The sequence below is a fragment of the Ochotona curzoniae genome, unplaced genomic scaffold (genome assembly GCF_017591425.1).
Source record: "Ochotona curzoniae isolate NIBS_2020 unplaced genomic scaffold, NIBS_Ocur_1.0 contig_3432, whole genome shotgun sequence".
In the NCBI taxonomy this organism is placed as follows: Eukaryota; Metazoa; Chordata; class Mammalia; order Lagomorpha; family Ochotonidae; genus Ochotona; species Ochotona curzoniae.
In genome coordinates this window covers 21840997-21853876 of record NW_024465859.1, presented here as the reverse complement: position 1 = coordinate 21853876, position 12880 = coordinate 21840997, and the positions used below count along the sequence as shown (strand labels likewise).

At 42.8% G+C, this 12880-nt stretch overlaps 1 protein-coding gene across 6 annotated transcripts in view; it reads left to right on the top strand.

The window, feature by feature from the left end:
* AMBRA1 (autophagy and beclin 1 regulator 1) overlaps positions 1 to 12880 on the top strand; it is a 215092-nt gene that overhangs the window by 67655 nt on the left and 134557 nt on the right. The gene's annotated exons all lie outside the window — the stretch shown is intronic.

Genomic DNA, 12880 nt, shown 5'->3' with positions numbered 1-12880 from the left:
AGTCTTTTGGAGGCTCAGTTGAGACATGCAGACGCCTGTTCTGCATGTAATCTCTTCTCCTTGACTTCTTTACCGGAGAAGTCAGACGGCATTGCTAGCTGCTGCTGAAGGCTTCTACAAGTGACTGTGCTAAGAGGAAGGAAACAGGAGCTGCCAGTTCTCTTAAAATGATAAGCTCAGAATTTGTGCTGCATTCCTTATTGTCATGGCTAAAGCAAGTCATTGGTGAGCTTCAGAGCAGTGTGGAAGGGTAGCACACGATGTCAGGGATTCTGGGTCCAGTGAGATAGCCTAGTGGCTAAAGTGCTCACCTTCTATGCACCAGGATCCAATATTGGCACTGGTTCATGTTCCGGCTGCCCCACTTTCCATCCAGCTCCCTGCCTGTGGCCTGGGAAGGAATTCAAGAATGACCCAGAGCCTTGGGATCCTGTACCCGCATGGGAAACCCTGAAGAGGTTCCTGGCTCCTGGCTTCAAATTGGCTCAGCTCTGGCTGGTGTGTCTACTTGAGCAGTGAACCAGTGACAGAAGATCTGTCTTTCCTTCGCCCTGTAAATCTGACTTTGTGTAAATTGTAATTGGATCTTTAAAAAATGAAAACAACAAGATCAGGGATCCTGAGCAGTGTGTTTCTTTGGGATTCATTTGTGGAGACGAATTGCCACACCTGCTACAGCCAGGACGTCCTAGTCCAGTCATCTGATATTTGAAATTTATAGGGACATGATTTTCAGGATGTTTTGGATTTGGATGTATTGGATTTAGACTAAAATTTTCAGCTGGCAGTCTATGCAGACTCACCCAAAATTTGAAAAACTGCAAAATCTGGAATGCTTTTTTCCCATATATTTTGGATAAGGTATACTTACCTTGTATGAATAGTGCAAGCCAGTGGTAGACAGCATTTATAGTTTGAAATAATCTAGGCATAGTCCAGTGGACACATTGTGGACAGATGCCTGACTCCTCTTGGCATACTTGCATGGAGAGCATGTGGTTCTCAGGGCGCAGGTGTCCATATGTTTTTCTTATAATCACTTATTTATTTATTTGTAAAGCAGAGTTACAGAGGGAGGGAGGTCTGTTATGTACTGATTTGTTATTCACTCCCCAAGTTGCTGTTTGGGTCAGAATTGTGGCTAGCTTGGAGTCAGGAGCCAGCTCTGCTCCCAGGGTCCTCGATTACTCAGATCATTAGGTTATTCAGATCGATCTATTTCTCTGACATTTGAACTTGGATACTGCTTTCCTCTGGGAGGCTGCCTTGGAATTTGTAGGATGTTTGGTGGTAGTGTTCCTGAACTTGGAGGCCAAGAGCATTCCTTTCAACGGCATTCTAAAAATCAAGAATGTGCAGTTATGCCAGCACTGTGGTGTAGTGGGTAAAGCTGCTACCTGCAACTCTGACATTCCATGTGGGTGATGGTTTGTGTCCCAGCTGCTCCACTTCTGTTCCAGCTCTCTGCTATTGACCTTGGAAAAATAGCAGAAGATGTCCCAGGTGCTTGAGTCCTTGGCACCTATGTGGGAGTCCTAGATGAAACTCCTAGCTTTAGCCTGACTCAGCGCTGTCCAATACAGTTCGACCGATTTGGGAGTGAACCAGTCGATCAAAGATCTTCCCCTGCCACCTCCCCACTTTTGAATAAATGATTCTCCGGATATTGCCAAATGTTCGATGGGAGAAAGTCACCTGTCATTTCAACTATTAATAAATTACTTCATGATTTGCTATTCTTTGATCTTGCTTTTTTTTTCTTTTTAAATATGCCATCTCGCAAGGAACTGACAGTGGCTTCAAACCAGTTTATTCTTATAATAGTGATAATAGTGCTGCCTGCCTCTGGTGGTCCTGAGTCATGCCTCTCTCTCATTGTCTCGCTCCTCTTTTGCCTTGTCTCTTTTCTTTTGTCTGTGATTCCCCTAAAGAAAATGCAGCTGGGTAAAGTGGTATTTGTAGGGACTCCTTACGCAGGTATTGATTCAAGCAGGCATTCAGATCTCTGAGATTATAACCATTAGCACTAGTCGAAAGAAGGCAATTTACATATTCTAATTTTGGTAGAAGGGGACATGCGTAATTTTTAGCAAGCTGGGAATTAAATGGGCTCCAGACTCCACAGAGTTAATCTTCACCCTTCATTGGGGTAGCATTGATTGACATACTGGAGGGCGTTAATGTGTGATTCTTGGTGGAACGGGGGAGGAGAGTGGAAATTACAGTTTCTCTATTAATTGTACTTTGGGTGTCATTTATGACAATTTCATGTTGTCTAGACAGAGGGAAAATGGTGGCGAAATTATTTTAGTGGAGTTCAATGCTGAGTCCAGCGCCATGGCCTAGTGGCTAAAGTCCTCGCCTTGCATGATCCCATATGGGTGCCAGTTCTAATCCCGGCAGCTCCACTTCCCATCCAGCTCCCTGCTTTTGGCTTGGGAAAGCAGTGGAGGGCAGCTCAAAGCCTTGGGACCATGCACCCTCATGGGAGACCTGAGGTAGCTCCGGGCTCCTGGCTTCAGACTGTCTCAGCTCCTGCTGCTGCGGCTGCTTAGGGAGTGAATCAGTGGACAGAAGATCTCTCTGTCTCTCCTCCTTTTTGTATATCTGACTTCCGATAAAAATAAATAAATCTTAAAAAAAAATTGCTTATTAGAAAGGCAATGTTAATGAAAAAGGGTGATTCGTTGCAAGGGAGATCAGTCTCCCATCTGCTGCTCCACTCCTAAATGGCTCTAACAGCCAAGGCTGGGGAAAGGCCAAAGCCAGGAACCAGGGACCCCAAGACTTGGGCCATTTTTTTGTTGTTCTTTCTTTCTTTCTTTCTTTCTTTTTTTCTTTCTTTCTTTCTTTTTTTTTTTTTGCTTCTTCTGCTGCTTTCTTAAGCACAGTAGTATGGAGCTCAGTTGGAAGTAGAGCAGCCACGACTGAGACTGGTACCCATATGGGATACCAGTGTTGTGCCAGTCTGTTATTCTGAACAGAATTGTCTGAGAATTGAGGATTATGGAATTTTTTGAAGCCATTCTTCTTTTTTTTTAAGATTTATTTTTATTTTTATTGGAAAGGCAGATATACAGAAAGGAGGAGAGACAGAGAGGAAGATCTTCTGTCTGATGGTTCACTCCCCAAATGACCACAATGGCTGATGCTGAGCAAAGACAAAGCCAGGAGCCACGAGCTTATCCCGGACTCCCTCGCAGGTGCAGGGTCCCAAGGCTTTGGGCCATCCTCAATTGCTTTCCCAGACCACAAGCAGGGAGCTGGATGGGAAGCAGGGCTGCTGGGATTAGAACTGACGAGTATATGGGATCCTGGTGCGTGCAAGGCAAAGACTTTAACCACTGCGCTCTTGCACCTGGCCCCTGAAACCATTCTTTATTTCACAGAAACCCAGTCAGTTAGGATGCTTTGTTTCTTAAAGTCTAGAGTTATATGGCTCAACTGCTCCTTGCAGGGGCATAGTTACTTCTGTGTTTCAGAACTAGAACTGTTTTTCAGAGATACACTCTTATTCATCCTGCATTGAAAAACCCTAATCTAAACCCCTTGTTTAAAAACAAGTATGCCTACAGCACCTGCTGGCATGTTAGCAGGGTCTGGGAGCTAGCCAGGCCAGACTGGGCTTTTAGCACCTGTAGGCGAATGTGAGAGCCAGTTCAGGGGATAACACTGGAAGGGGATCTCAGGGATCCCCTCAGCTATGCTGCAGTACCAACTGGTATAAGAAAGTGTTGGATCGGGGTTTGGTCATGATTAGAGTCTTAGGGGTTACCCTGACCAGGCCACAGCACTCTCTAGCGCAGATGAGGTTGAGTCTGGGGATAAGCTGCACTGGACTGGGATGCAACATCCACTGGCGCACATGAGAGGCAGATTTGGGGACCAACCCATTTGAGGTTTTTAGGAGATGGCTTAATGGATTCAATCTGCTTGATCCCCAACCTCAGGGAACACCACATGAACATCTAATCTGGCCTTTGGGCACATGTTGTAAGGACAGGCCTGCTCCTGTTGCTGACTTTGCATAAGGAGAGACAACAAACTGAGATGCACACAAAAGATAGGACAGCCAGCCTTTCTAACTCAACAGAGTTTCATGCCTCACCATAAGATGGAAAGAAGAGCAGGTTGTGCAGTGTTGCAGATCAAATTCTCCACCAAAATTCATGGGCTATGGACATACAGAAAGAGACATAGACAGCTGTCAAGTATGGAAGTGGTACTTACACTTAGTGCAATGAAGCCAACACCATCTCAGAACAATCGAGACCACTCAAGTAGTACTCTCAGGACATTCTTTCCCAATCATGGTCCATGGGATAAAATCAGAGGACCATCTCTGTCCCCTGGTGCTGATGTGTTTTGCGTACAGGAATGGTACAACATCTGTGCCTTCTTCTTGCCCCCAGTGGTCACAGGAGGGAGAGTGGTGTCTTTTCCCTTGCTCATCTTCTCTGTCCCCACCATCCTTTTGCATCTAACCCAGAGACCTACTTGGGTCTGCAATCCCCTCACCTGCACAACAAACATTTTAAAATACTTTTAAATTAAAAACAAAACAAAACAAAACAAGTCTATTGTGTGTGAACAGGCCTTCCACGTCTTGCAAAGAAAATGGATTTGGACGTGGAGAAGGATGTCTGTGCAGGTCAGTTTGGGCCTTTGCATTTGCTAAATGCTGATGGAAAGTGAGGTGTTTTTTTTTTGTTTGTTTGTTTGGTTTTTAACAAGTATATTGTTACATGTAAGAGCGAAGCTCTAGTGACAACCAGTCATGTATAAATGTTTTAAAACAACCACCCATAAAACAGTTAGCAGCTTTTCACAGAAGGATCTGGCTGACTCTTTAGGCAAGACTTTGGTATATCTAAATACAAGCTTGTACACAGAATATAATTTCTGTTTCTGGCGTCTTTCCTTTTGGTATCTGTGTGATCATGTTGTGCTCTGATGTCTTATCTATCACACTCATTGCCGTTTGCAGAGTACATTAATGTTTTGTGAGATGTTTTTAAGCTTTTTCTGGTAAAAGGCATTGCTTTGAGCTCTATAAACTTTGATTCTTGGTGGCGGTAAAATAAGACTGATTCACACCACACACGCTGCAAGTTTTGTTGTTGTTGTTGTCGCATGTCCTTTATACCCCCTGATGTTAGCCTTTTAGCAGTGCCACCTTGTCTTGGTCCATCCCACCGCAGGGGCAGGAACTACATGACAGGCTCTGCTGGCAATGGCACATGCCCTGGCAGTGCACCCTCGAGCTCCAGGGCCCTGCAGCGAACAGTTGAGTGCCTATCATTGAAGAAGTTAAATGATAATTGCTAGTGTGTGAAATGGGGAGGCTTTGCATGCCTCTGCTTTAAAGCAGAGATGTCAATTTGGAAATCATAATAGAGGTGTCGTTTCAGAACACACAGTTATTATTATATATATATATATATATATATATTTTTTTTTTTTTTTACAAAGAGTAAGGCCTTGTCATCTCCTGGCCCAGGCATGCGCTGAGGCAGAGACCTGGGCTTGCAAAGGAAGATTGAAAAACGAAGAAAGCAACAGTGCATCCAAATTCCTTTGACCTCCTGCCCCTTTATCCCCTGCAAACATCACCCTTGTGCCCCCTGAGGATTGTTTGAGCTATATGCCATCCACGCTCGTCAGTGTTTCCCAGGCAAGTGGCCAACCTATGACTGTATGATTTAATGGGTCTCCTAGGGACCCGGCTGCGCTTCTGTTATCAGGACTACTATGTCAGCGCCTTAAGCAGAGCTGTGCATGAAGGGTGGTGTAAGCAGTTTCTGAAAGCCTTGCTTCTTCGGGAATTCCAGTGTGAGTTTTTAGACATTTTTGTTTGAAAGTCCTGGGGCCAATGAGGGGCAACCAAACAGATCTTATTTTTCTAAGTCTAACTAGGCCCATTGACTCATTTACTTAAATATTTATTAGTTTCTTATTACATGTTAATTATCATGTGAGTGTTGATGGAGACAAAAAGATGGTTTGGGCACAGTATGTGCTTCGATGCTGCTTGAAGTCTAGAAGCAAAGACAAGACATACTCATACAGTATCCCATGGTACAAGATGACTTGGGAGAAGGCCTCTTGAGAAAGTATAGAGTGCAATGGGGTGGTGGGTGAAGGAGGCTGAATTGTAAGAACTTGGTGTTTGAACTTTGAAAGATTTTTACAGGCAATGATGAAGAACTTTCTAGAAACAAGAAATTGCCAAAATAAGTTCTTAGGATAGTAAGGTTTGTTTAGTTTAGTTAGAGCAATGACTTTTTTTTTAAAGATTTATTTATTTTTATTGCAAAGTCAGATACACACACACACACACACACACACACACACACACACACACACACACAGAAAGGAGGAGAAAGAGAGAGGAAGATCTTCCGTCCTATGATTCACTCCTCTGGGTCTCCTACATGGGTGCAGGGTCCCAAGGCTTTGGGCCATCCTCAGCTGCTTTCCCAGGCCACAAGCAGGGAGCTGGATGAGAAATGGAGCTGCCAGGATTAGAACCGGCACCCATATGGGATCTCAGAGTGTCCAAGGTGAGGACTTTAACCACTAGGCCATGGCACTGGGCCCTGAAGCAATGGTTTTTGAGAGTGGTCTCGGGTTACTGAGTCAAAACTTTATAATGATTCTTTGTCTCTTTCACTCTTGTTTCAGAACTGTACAGTGGAATTTCTTAGAAGCTGTGTAAAATACAATAAGGTTATCATTTCTAATGTTTAATACAATTATGTGTCTGTATGTTAAAGTTTTATATGGTAGATAGTGATGGATAAAACATATAGACAAAAGCTCTTTCATGATCCTTATAGTTTTTAACAGTGGCAAACGCTTCCCAGGACCAAACAGTTTAAAACAACTAGGGTAGAGGATTCAGTATATCCAGAAGGAATGAGAAATTTTAACTGCAAAACTTTGGTTGCCAATTTGAGGGATTTGGATTTTATTTTCTAGCCAGAAGGGAGCTGTTAGCTTGGGTTTGGCTTTGCTGAGTTGCAATAGCAGATGCCACCCAGGCAGTGAAGCCAGGCTAGGAAATGACTCAGTAAGCATGGAGCACCAGTCTTGTAGCTTGGAGGAGCAGGCTCCCTATCCAGTGAGCGGTGGAGGCCGGAGAATTAATATTTCCCAGAGTTTGGAGAAGGTCTCAACATGTCTGTCTGTTTTAAGATACCAGTTGTCTGTGGTCTCCCAGTATTTAAAAGGTTTGTGTTCAGGGCATAGCTGTTTAGTGAGAAGGAATTTGTTCACTGGTTTGTTTATCATATAAACTAGAATCCAGGCTTCTTGCTTCTCGACTTTAGTATCTACTAAGTTTGAAGAGAAGATTCCTCTCTTTTAGGTAATCCTGTCATCTGCTCTGATCATTCTTTCCTTCTCCAGAGCTTTTCCACACTTTTTTTAAAAAAATTGAATTCCTAGTCATCAAATAGTACAGCTGAGATGGTAAACCCCCTTGTGCAGTCAGAATATTAATTGGGGAAGAAACAAAAACATATCCATCTGAATTGTTAGGAATTTTTAATTTAGAAAATTGTATTTAAAGATTTATTTATATACTTAAAAGAGAGGTAGAGAGACAGAGGGAAGGATTTTTCCATCTGCTGGTTCACTCCCCAAATGGTCATAATGGCTAGAATTGGGCCTGGTCGAAGCCAGGTGCCTTGAGTTCCATCTGGGTCTCTTATGTGAGTGCCAGAGACTCAAGTATTTGGGTTGTCTTCCAGTGCTTTCCTAGGCACATTATCAGAGAGTTGGATTGAAAGCAGAGCAGCTTGAACTCAAACTGGCCCTTGAGTGTGGAATGCCAGCCTTGCAGGCAACACCTTAGCTCACTTTGCCATAATGGTAGCCCTAAAGTGTTAGAAAGTTTTGGTAGTTGTATTGTGTACTTGTTCACTTAGGATTTCAGCAGGACTTAATACTAATTTTGATGGTGTTCTCTGGGGCATTTAAATTTTGCTTTCAATTTTTCTGTTCTGTTTTTTCAGTAATTCCACCTATGTTTCAATTTTAAGGAATATTATGTGGATTCATATTTTAGAGCAGTGGTGGGCAAACCTTTGGTGTGAAGGTCTAAGTAGTAAATATTTTAAGCTTTACTCAGCTTTGCCTTGCAAGCTGCAAAGCAATCTGTGAGTGAATGCTTGTGGCCATGTTCAGATAAAACATTACTAGAAAAGTAGGTGCCTGCCCCAGGGCTTATGGTTTACCAAGTCTGTTTTAGAGCATTGGGAAGTTGCTATTTCTTTTAAAAATGTTTAAAAGGTATTTATTTGGTGGAGCCTGGCACAGTAGCCAAGCAGCTAAAGTCCTTGCCTTGCATGTGCCCGGATCCCATATGGGTTTGTGTTGTGGTGGCTCCACTTCCCATCCAGCTCCCTGCTTATGGCCTGGGAAAGCAGTAGAGAATGGGATCCTGCATCTGCGTGGTAGACCCAGAAGAAGCTCCTGGCTCCTGGCTTCCAGTCGGCTTAGCTCCGGCTGCTGTGGCCACATGGGGAGTGAATCATTGGTTGGAAGATCTTGCTGTCTGTCTCTACTTCTCTGTATATCTGATTTTCCAATAAAAATAAATAAAATCTTAAAAAGGGAAATAAATATTATTAAAGAATATTTGTTTATCAATTTTGAAGATAGTGTTACAGAGATACAGGGAAAAGGAGAGACAGATAAATGAATCTTTGATCTGCTGGTTCACTCTGAAATGGCCACCATGGCTGGGGCTGGTCTAGACTGAAGCCAAGGAGCCTGAAGCCATCCAGGTCTTCCACACGTGCAGCAAGCAGGGGCTCAGGGACTTAGGACATTCTCCATTGCTTTCTCAGGCACATTAGCAGAGAACTGGATTGCATTAGCAGAGAACCGGATTGCAAATGAAGCAATCAGGATAAGTATGTCTTGGGGCTGGCGCAGTGAATGCTGCAAGCGAATCCTCCACCCTGTGCTGCCAGCATCCCATATAGGCACCAGTTCATGTTCTTGGCTACTCCATTTCCAACTCAACTTCCTTGTTATGACCTGGGCAAGCAGCAAAGGATGGCCCAAGTCCTTGGACCCCTGCATCGACATGGGAGACCTGAAAGAAGCTCTGGTCTCCCAGCTTTGAATCAGCTCAGCTCTGGCTGTAGTGGCCATCTGGGATGTCAATCAGTGGATGGAAGACCTTCTCTATTCTTCTTTCTCTCTCTCTCTAAAATCTGGCTTTCAAATAAATAAAAATAAATCTTAAAAATAAAAAAGTAAGTCTTAAAGATCAATAGCTTCCTGTTCAGCTAACAATATTTTACTTTGGGATTTGTGAATATTAGATTTTGTATCTGAAAGGTAGAGAAACAGAATGAGATGGAGAGAGAAAAAGATCTTTCATGTACTGGTTCAGTCCCTAAGTACTTGCTTTAGCTGCGGGTTGGCCAAGTCAAAGCCAGGAACCTAGTACACAATGTGTGTGGCAGGGATACCTTCCATTGTTTGAATGACAGGAAGCTGCAATTAGAAGCTCAGCCAAGAGTGGAGCCCCTAAAATGCAGCGTGGGATGCAGGTTTCCCACGCTGCATCTTCATCATTGTCTGCCTCATTGAATGCTTTTTGTTGTTTTGAAATAATTTCTGGCATGCAGAGAAATTATAAAAATAATGCCAATGATTTCATGTACCTTTACCTGCATTTTCTAAATGTTGACATTTTGTTACATTTGCTTTATTGTTCTCTTTTGCTTTCTGTATCCATTGGTGAACATGATTATGCTTATATTTATGATGATTATATATCCTATATTTGTGGTTATTATCGAGTTTTAAGTATTGAGTATTCTTACAGTATCATATGGTTTGATAGAGTGGTAGCCTTCAGGTTTAAAATACATATTTTTATTAGTAAAAGAATTTTTGAGTAAGTTTTGGGTTTGTATTTTTATTCACAAATAATCACAAAGCCAAAATTGCAGGATTTTCTTTCTGCTTTCCAGTAGATCAAATAGCACAACTCCTGTGTTACCTCAACTTAATACCACTGGTACAAAGGATGAACCCGAGAGAGAAGTTTCTGCTTTTTTTCTCCCCTGTCAAATCTTCATTGAGTTTAAGAAACATTTCTAAATTGAGGTTAGATGTCAGAATAAAGCCATAGCTTTAAGCTTGAACAAGTTTGTCTGAGACCTTCCTAAGCCCTCCCTAATTTTGCATAATCAGATTTCATGATAGATCAATTAAGTCAGGTTAAATTTGTGATGGGCAGAGCAGAAGGAGCCCAGCTGCCATCGTATTCCATTTTCTTGTGCCATTTCCTTTTGATGGTTGTTTGCAAGCAGCTAACTCTAGATAGGAAAGAGAGCTTCCTTTGGAGTGGTGATGTTGTCTAGTAACTCTAGTTTCCTTCGTCCCCTTCTGATTGAAGTCTCCTTTCACTCCAGAGAATAGTGGTGCTCTAAGTGTGGAGAACTTGGGCTTCGTCAGTTATTTGTTTATGTGAGGAGCTACTATTCATAGTGATTATTTTCCTCATTTTGAGTATTAGCTGTTAAAAGTGCCATGTTTGCCAGCCCCACTGCACTGTCTGAAGCGTCTTTGGTGCCAGCAGTCTGCAGTGAATAGACCCAGAGGATGCATGTTCCTAAAGAACCTCATCAGGGACTCCCTGGAGACAAAAGCTTAACATTGCAGTCTTATTCTGATTTAGAAATCGTACTAATTAAGGTAGGAAGTGAAAGTTTTAAGTAGACTTCGCAAAAATTATGTAATGGAATAATTAAAACTGAAGTTATCCAACCCAAATGCATCCAGTTCAGGAATCTCCTGTGCAGATCCCTGATAAGTCAGTTCTTCTCCTGCACAGGCATAGTCTGGGTAGTGTTAACTCTAAGCCACCAGAGTTGTGTTCCTGGCATATGTGCTTAAGAAGGACATATTGTGGTTCCTCGGGAGGATACTTCTTTGTAAAGGGACCTAACAGACATTGGAGGATAGTGTGAAAGGGTTCAGTGATATTTTGGACCAATTCCAGGGCACTCAGATGGCAGAACCTTGTAGATGTGCCTGGACAGCTAGCTGCTGCCATTCTTCAGCTCCCTCCTAATTCCTCAAGAGTGAGTTTATTAGTAACAGTTAAATAATGTCTTGGATCTAAGGATGCTCTTCAGATTTTTACTCCATTCCCCCACCCCAGACTGTGTGCCTCTTACTACCCCTAACTCTTAAGAATATTATGTATTTTACGGATTCAGTGACTGGGCATTATAATTTTCATGTGTGCCCATGGAAGAAAAAAAAATGTTTTGCCAACTACACTATGTTACACAGATGTAAAATGTATCCCAATTTCTGAAGTTTTGCAATGTGTACTGTAAATATAATGATATCACTGAATTCTGGCTTTCAGCTGGAGAGAAGATGTATTTTATTGCTGGCTTCTCTGCAGTGGCTACATTGTGTTCTATACCTTACATTTAGGATTGTGGAAAGTGTGTGAATATGGGGATGTCAGCCTTGTCTAGATGGGAAACATTTCACAGCATCTTGTCTGGAGCAGGAAACCGTAAGCCCTGGTGAGAGGGCCTCTATGTGTGTTTTCCCCTGGGTGCCAGGGAAAGGCTGCCCTGGGCCTGTTGCTGGGATAAAGTGACTGCACATGACTATACCTAAAGACAGCTGGTTCTAATAACAGGGAATTGAATTAGTCCAATTGGAAAAAATTGGTAGCTGCTGTCCTCCTGCTGCAGCTCTGCTTTTACGAAGAGTCTGGCACGGAGCCGGAGACCTGTTCCTGGGAGAGCCAGGCAAGATGCAGCTGGAGAGAAACAAATGACGTTTCTTTCTGAGTCCATTTCCTTAGAAACCTGTTCCATGCACCGCACCCTAATCAGTGTTCCGCATGGGTATGCATCCTTCTCTACTATGTAAACATTAGCAAAAATAAAATAAAAAAGAGGAAACCTGTTTCATGGCAGGAGCTTGATTGACTGCCAAGGCACTAGAGTTGGGAAGTGGTATGGTATGGCAGAGGTGGCAAACTAGGGAACCCCTTAGGCCATGTTTACTAGTTGTATTGTAATTTGCTCAGGTTGTACAAGAAGAAAAAATATGGTGTAGTTGAAAGTGTACACACCAGGAGATTTCATGCAAAATTCCAGATTTCTGGCTTCCTTTGAAAAACAGAGTGATGCTTGGCACTCTTGACTGAAGCTGAGTGACTGGACCAGTACCTTTCTGTTTGTCTCTGTTGCTCACGGTGGCCACACATGCACTTGTTTCCACCTGTGAATCGTGAAAGGTCCTGCAGTAAAACATGAGGTTTGAAGTATTCTGGAGTCAAGACTGGCCTTCACTGCAGTGCTGGCAGGATTGCTTAACAGGTGTGTGCCACAGGACCACGTACTTGAACTTCTGTTCCAAATGCTCTTCTGTATGTAGTTATTCCAACTTTCACAGGTTGTGAGATTTAAATAAATACACATAAGTGCTTGGTATTTTGGCTGGCTCTCAAAAAGTATCCACAACATGTGTATCATATATTCTCAGTTGAATTAATGATTGAGTTAGATTTTGTTCGTGTGTGTGGGGTTTTTTTTGTTTTTGTTTTTCAGTTAAGAGAGCACTTGGGGAGTGAACTTTCCCCAATAAGGGTGTGGACAGAACAGAATAAGTAAAAGATAAGGGGATGTCGATTGCCATGGTGTGGAGGAACCGAATGCCAAGACAAACGTTGGCAATACGTGACGGTCTCTGTGCCTGTTCATTTTTTCTTGTGTATCAACCTCAAATGTGTCCAAGAGCTAGTCCAAACAGAAATAAGATCATGCCTCTAGCACTTTTCCATTCTTTCTGAGGAACAGCACTGAGCATTATACAGTAGCCA